We start from the raw sequence: 7,222 nt of genomic DNA on the forward strand, positions 1-7,222 counted from the left end.
AAGCAAAGAAGCACAGCTAGCTTCCAAACTATGTTCCATTCTGAAATGCCGGGCCATAAAGGTCTGCGTATAATCCGCCATAAGCACCTCTCCAAGCTTAATACAATTTTAGCATTTTAATCCTAGTCTGAAGCTTAACACAGTTTGGATTGTTTAGCTCAAACTTCAGGGAAGTGAATCGAATCTTTGGACATTCCGACGCGATATTGAATTTACATACCCCAGTTGGTCTTATTCCGCAAGCAAATATTTCTTATCTGTGGGAGAATCCGACAACTGATTCTTGATCCCATATCATATGGATTCTTCACCATAAAAAAATAATAATAATAAAAAAAAAAAATTCGAAAAAAGTATCATTTAGAAAACACTTATTCAAGCTACGTGACTCTCGACCAACGAACAGCTTCCGCCTTTGTCGTCAGTTGCCCTCATTTGCCTTTTTATTGCGCTATTTCTATTTCTGCTATATAACGTAGCAACTGTATGTCGATAGTATGGATCTGGAACATAACCTAAACAATGAAGGCGTGTAGGAATGTAATTGTACTAAAGTAGACAGTATTGCTCTCGACCAATGGCCTAGAAATACTCTGATCAACAACAAAAAATGTTCGCTCGTTTCTGTGCTCAAGCATTGATCACTAACCTGGTACGCAATGAAGTTATCCTGGATGCTAATAGCTTTGTCAATTCAACTGGCAAGACTTTTAGAAAAAAAGCGCATTGAAAATCTTACCTGAATTTTCTGTAATGCGAGATCGTGACAAGATACGAGAGATTCAAAATGGTGGCCTTTGGATCGAGGGACGTGTAAATTTACTGTTAAAACCGCTTATGTCCAATGTACATTTTTGGCATAAGTCTCCAAAATCGCGCTGTAGTTTTAACAAGTCTGAAGTCTGTAGTCTGCATGGATTCTTTGGCGATTCATGACACCTGTTTGTGGATTTTCGTGAGAAAAAAAAAAAAAAACGAAATCCGATTTCCATTTCCCCCCAAAACCGGTCCCTCCCTTTGAAGTGACCTTTCACTTAAGAAAATTAATTATTCTTTTCATCACAGTTCATTCTTTTTTTTTCTTCTTCTTCTTTTTTTTTTTTTTTTTTTTTTTTTTTTTTTAATTTTTGCCTTGCTACACACATTACAAAATGCAATAAAAAAATACAGGTTTTCGAGTCGAAAACAAAACAAAAACAAACAAACAAACTACAACAACAACAACAACAAATTGGCGAGGAAATCTAAACAAACCCCGAGACTTACTGTATATGAAATTAGGTTTTTCCTCACAAAAAGTGGATGATCAGGTACTTTAACTATGGATGAACAAGAGGCAGAAGATCGGCGAACAAATTGTATGTTAAAGAAATCTTTGAACGTTTTTTTTTTTTTTTTTTTTTTTTTTTTTTTCTTGAAGGACGCGAGAGATGTAGAGCTAGTGATCTCAGAACTAAGTATTAAAAAGCTTTGGGCCTTGAAAGAAAAAAAGCCCTCTTACCGACTGGGAAATGTTCAGTGGAGACATTTTTAACCTAAGTCATGCGCAGTTCAAATGTACTGAGTACTTCAAATATTCACTTACAATAATGCACAACCACAAACTTGAAATTATCCGCCATTAACATTTTTGTGGCATACCATAATATGTTGTCTTAACAGCGGTTTTTGCCGATTCAAGATAATGAAATTGAGAAAGGCAGACATTTTTTCTTTTTTTTTACTGTGGTCTGTTAAATTGTGAATGCGGGAGGATAGGTATGCAATATGAAACCACAGCCTCTACAGTTTTACTGAGGACGAATTGTGAAGAACCTTCTCTGGGGTCTATGTTCTTAGAACGGCTGCGATTTCTGGCTAAACCGGCAAAAGACAATGTTGAAAGGCCCCGTATGCCTACTTATCTAGGAAACCGACAAAAGGGCTGTTTATAGCCCGCGGCTTAAACTGCGAATTAAGCTGTTTATACAAAGGTTAGGCTTACCTAAGCCGAGGTTTGGCTAAGTCACGACCTATATTGTCATTTTCCCACGCATTCATATGGTAAGTTCGCGACTTGGCTGGCTCAGAACACGCGGCTCATTTCTCTCGCATAAACGGCCGTGATCTCATAGTCTAACTTCTGGATAAAAGTCCTGTCAGAGTCTTGGTGACCAAACCCTTGATTTTCTTCTTCGCAGGTTTTCAGCATATGGATTGCCAAAAAGGCTTCATCTCGGTTTTTTTTTTGTTGTTGTTGTTTCGTTATACAAATTGGCTTAGTGCATACATGTGAATGTATTAGAATTTTTTTCGGATTGGAAGGCCAGTAGTCGAGGACGCACTTAATTTATGCTTATCAGAAAGAAATATTCGTTCCTAAAAGAAGCATCGACAGGCTTGTAAAACAATCTTGTCACCCCAAGCTTTAAGTAGCTGATGGGTTAGGTGACCGGGGTAAACCCTTTACGCCATTATCGCAGGAATGAACAATCTTAGGGCAACAATCTTTTAGCGTCTTGGGCTGATTAAGAAGGTGTGAAGAATGAAACAAGTTAACAAAGGAAGAGAACTTTATACGAGTGTTTTTCTAGTGCAAAAAGCAACGCTACTAATGAAACATAGCTGGATGGGTACACTGAAGTGATCGGAAGCTACGACAAAATACGAAAAAAAAAAAAAAAAAAGAGAGACAGTGAAGACATATTGAAAGATGAACGGAAGCCACAAAGAATAAAATGTTGAAATTTGTACAGGGAGAGCATCGCTGTGGGACTGCCGTCTGGGACTCATGTGTTTCAAGGGCCTAGTCAGTCCTAGGAGCATGAATTGCATTGAAAACATTGTTTCTTCTCGGCGCACATGCCCAGATTGAGAAACTGATTTTTGAAGCAGAATTTGTGTCGGTAAAGCAGCAAAGTTTATAATATGATTCAAAAAGTAACTTATTGATTCCGACGTGCAAAATTGTTTCTTTGTTTAGTTTCTTGAGCGGCAAACTAATTGAAAAACAAATGCTTCCGCACATGGCTAAGCTTCCGCAACATTCTTTCAGTTTTAGGGAGTTTCGCGGGGTCCTAGCACTGTGTGCGGTTAGGAACTGCGCCTTCGAATAGAGTGGGTTTGATATTTAAACAAACTGCAATCACCAGATGTAAGCTCCATTGAAACATCACTAAATTGAAATCAAGAACCTTAACTTTGTGTTCTTATATTAAATATGACGAGATAAAAGTATCCAAACCAAGCTCTTTTGAACGTTCCGCAAACATAAACTTAGAAAAATAAACTTATAAACTAACCTTAAGACCTCGCCTGCTTCGCCTTGCACGCCGGATTCAAGTGTTTCTCTCCTGAGTGCTGACTTCTTCTGCTAAGGTCCGTTGCGTGCGAGAGTCCACCAAACTGTCCTGAGCGCTTCACCGTGCCGGGGTGTCTCCTCCGTAACTAACTGCTTTCACTCCTTAATGGAACGCATCTGTTTTTCTCACTACTCCACTGATGTTGTTCTGTTGTCCAGACCATTAAGTTGACTAAGTGCGTGTTCCAAATTCTTGAACGCATACGGGGACGAAAATTAGTTTACCATTCGCGGAGAATTGAATAAACTTCGCAAGGTACGCTATCTGTGCATCGACAAAGCGGACAATAAATTGACATTCCGCCGATAACGAGGGCGATATTTTTATTTCCCCACCCTTTAAGGCAGGCTTTTTCGCTCAGATGTAAAATCTATAAAAGAAAGGTCACATTGCCACCTACTGCAGGTTTTATGATGGCTGCCACTTAGAAACCATGTACTCTGTCTGTATCATCGTTTAAGCCTTAACTAAGTGTCAAATGACAATTCTTATAAGGTCAGGGAAACCTTTGATAATTTGGCAAAGAAATGTACATTAATTGAAACAATCACATAGATCCTAATAAAGATGAGAACAAACTTCTTGATTTGGAGGTAAAATACATTGCTTTACTAAACCTTTGTCTGTTAGGTGACATTTTAAGGAATGGAGCAAGATAAGATAAGAGCACTGAAGATATTTCAGAAGCAGTGTTTTTTGCAATCAATTGTATGATTGTAATGCTTCTGTAAATGCCATTTTAAGGTGATTAGAAACCAAAGGATGACATTTTGATGATGTTTCCATTCTTCGAAGCTTTTGACCAAACACGTGTGGTCACAGTTTGATGTAACTTACTTTTCAGTTCACTTTTCATTTAACAACATCTTCAAAACACGGAAGAAAGTTCCGCAAGACCATTACGAAGTTGCAAATTAATAATTATTAAAATGTGGGTAAAAAAGTTGGAAACTTTTTCAGTCAAATCCAACTCCATATAGTTACAAGCTTTGCGCGCAGACGTAACCGATTATTTCCATGTTGGAGGCTAATGGCTGCAATCAATATGTCCAAGCCTTAAAAGACGACTTTATTGAATGGCGTAATTGAAATTCTTAAACTTGCCCCTTTCAACTGCCATCTTGAAGTGGACAAAAATATTGACTGCTACAAAATAATGGAAAACACCGCACAGTATCTGCTTGCTTCCGATGAAACCTAACTTCAGAAGGGTCCAGAAGGTTTGATTACTGAAATGTCAACATCTTTTAAATTGAAAATACCAGCTTAAAAAATTTGGCACGTCATCCTTATATTTGAGAGCAGAATGTCTTCTTTGCAGGGAAACGCGTTCTGTCTTGTTTTCTAAATACACTGCCTATTTTCTAATAACGAATTACTTGTATTTTCGTGTAAGGCAGTTGTTATATAACAAATTAAATTGCTATCACTAACCGAAAAATCTTCAGTTTGAAGACAGCATAGTTTGGAGAAATAATGAAGTTATTTGATGAACTGTTACTTTCGTTACATTAACAACATTTACAATAATCTAGTTCAGAAAACTGCGCCTAAAATCAGGATCACGAAAGGACCAACCGCGTTGGCATTGTCTGGAATGACGCCTGTTCATTCGATCGTAAAATAGATTTTCAATCAATGCTTTTTTTTTTTTTTTAAGAGAAAGATACTATCGGTAACCATATGCTGTTAGAATGTCTTTATCCTTATATATGGGGCGTTCGTGGTTAACAGATGAAGTTAGGCTGGTCAGTAATTTGTTTAACATTCATCATCGTATTATATAGTGTATATCATTATCGATACTGTAGCCAGGCGAACTTGGGCATCTTTTAAGGGATTTTTTTTTTTTTCGTTAGTTTCTCAACAAAACTTCCTTGGACTGAGTTCCTACGTGCTGAAAGTATCCAAAGTTGAGGAATTGTGAGTCTCTAGTTAATTACATGTAAAGAATGACTTTAAAATTTGAAGGGTCTTTATTTTTCTTCAGGGACGAACTTCCAGATCACAAAGCTCCAAAATTTGCTGGAGAAGTTCTTCAGAAGTTGCTAAGGCCTATCACGGTGCCATTATAAATATCGGACCTTATCGGTCAAAAACTGTTTCCTGAATTTGATAAACTCTGTGTGATAAAGAATATACCATTACTAAAAGTGCCAGTTAAGATGAAGGTCAACTGCCATCACTGATGCTCGAGGTACTGTTAATCGTAAAACACCAGAATTTTGCTTAACACGAGATTACGGGGCATGGTTCTTTGTTAGTTTATCTTGTTTTGTTTTTGCTTGTTTAAAAAAATGTAGCCTGCGAATACAGCCGCCTCTCATCGCTCCCGGCCCCGATGGGCGTTTCGCGAGAGCTGCGATTTACAGCCAGAAAATCCATACTGATGACGTAGCTCGCATGGTGATAATTTCGTATAATTATAATGATGAACAAGCCACATTGCATAAACGCCCATCGGGGCCGGGAGCGATGAGAGGCGGCTGTATTCGCAGGCCAAAAAAAATATGGTAATAATATAAGATCAGCGTTTTTATAGAAAGTTTCCTAGAGTGAGATAGTAAGTGACCTTAAGTTTGAGGCCTTTCCTTTCAGCGGAAGGAAGTTCACTGATTTAGGGATCATGTCGCGTCGGGCGATTTTTTATCCTGGGCAGAACAAACATGGCGGACTCGCCTTTTTTCCTCTTTTCAACAACGTGTTCTCGGGCCGAATCCCGCGGGAAAATGAGTTAACAATTCCATGGCGGGTTTCGCCATGACAGATCATACCTAATTTGAAAGGGTGCATGGCTACTGCTACTGGAACCTTATAGGTAACGATATAGAATCCTTAACATTGAATTCTGGCGCAATGACAAAAAGTGTTTTATTTTATTGCATTTTGCATGATCAGGGGAACATCGGGCCAGGCCAGTTGTCGACTGTCAATTTAGCGGCCTAAAAATAGCCGTTAGTTACCACGCTAAAATTGTATTTTTTGTATAGTTAATCAACATACTTGGCTTATCAAGGCAAGCCAAATACCCAATCACTTCATTAGCTTTCCTCAAGGCAGCAAGCTGTTGAACTCTGCCACACGTACAAATAAAGTAGGACCCGAGATGCGATTCATATGTATAACTTTTCATTTTTCTCTCAACATCCGCGAGGCCCTTGTTAGAACGAGGATGATGATGATGATGATGATGATGATGATGATGATGATAGATGAGGTTATCCCTTGCATTTTAAGTGCATCTATTCCTTATCACTGAAATCGCCAGCTGTCATTCCTAAAATCAGGGTTACAGTTATCGCTAATAGCTAAAAATAAGTTAATAATCCATTATTGTTTCGCCGTATGGCAAAAAAATACCTATCCTTCATAAATTGGTAAGAGAAGCCTTTTCTAAGAGAATCGTGAATCATCGTACAGTACAGAAAAGGCGTCGCTCTATGTTACATGACATAGGACAACCGTATAGAAAGACCATACAGAGGATAGCAAGGGCTGCACGCCTGCCACCTTTAAGATGAATCCCTCGAAATAAAAGTTGCTGTGAAAATGTTCACAAAATTTCTGTGATAGTCCACTACTATGTGTTATTTCAAGACTGTAATAAAAAAGATAGGTCACCGTGTCCGCGAAGGAGCTGCGATCCACTCAATTTACCCCATAATCGCTTCCATTATTCACTTTCAAGAATTGACTTTATTTGATCAGTGATTGCCACGTCTTGTGGCAACAGAAGCTGCATATGATCGATAAAACAGAACTTAGAAAAACGTTACACATAGAATGTACAAAGAATAGTCGGCAATTGAAGATAGAATTCTTGGCATGAAGTAAACTATGGAGCAATATCGATCCAAAACGTTGCTTGCGTGCGAGTTCTC

The 7,222-nt window shown here is 38.3% G+C and overlaps 1 protein-coding gene across 2 annotated transcripts in view; it reads right to left on the reverse strand.

Moving 5' to 3' along the window:
- Positions 1-5,633, reverse strand: part of LOC146474020 (protein Wnt-4-like) — a 40,217-nt gene extending 34,584 nt beyond the window's left edge. The window contains exon 1 of one of the 2 annotated variants that reach the window (XM_085118046.1): positions 3,282-5,633. The gene's annotated coding sequence lies outside the window, so the exon portion shown is untranslated. The remainder of the gene's footprint in view (positions 1-3,281) is intronic. The other variant, XM_085118043.1, reaches the window with a different exon arrangement.
- Between the last annotated feature and the right edge of the window lie 1,589 nt (positions 5,634-7,222).

The sequence above is a fragment of the Pavona decussata genome, unplaced genomic scaffold (genome assembly GCF_977016875.1).
Source record: "Pavona decussata unplaced genomic scaffold, jaPavDecu1.1 SCAFFOLD_92, whole genome shotgun sequence".
NCBI lineage: Eukaryota > Metazoa > Cnidaria > Anthozoa > Scleractinia > Agariciidae > Pavona > Pavona decussata.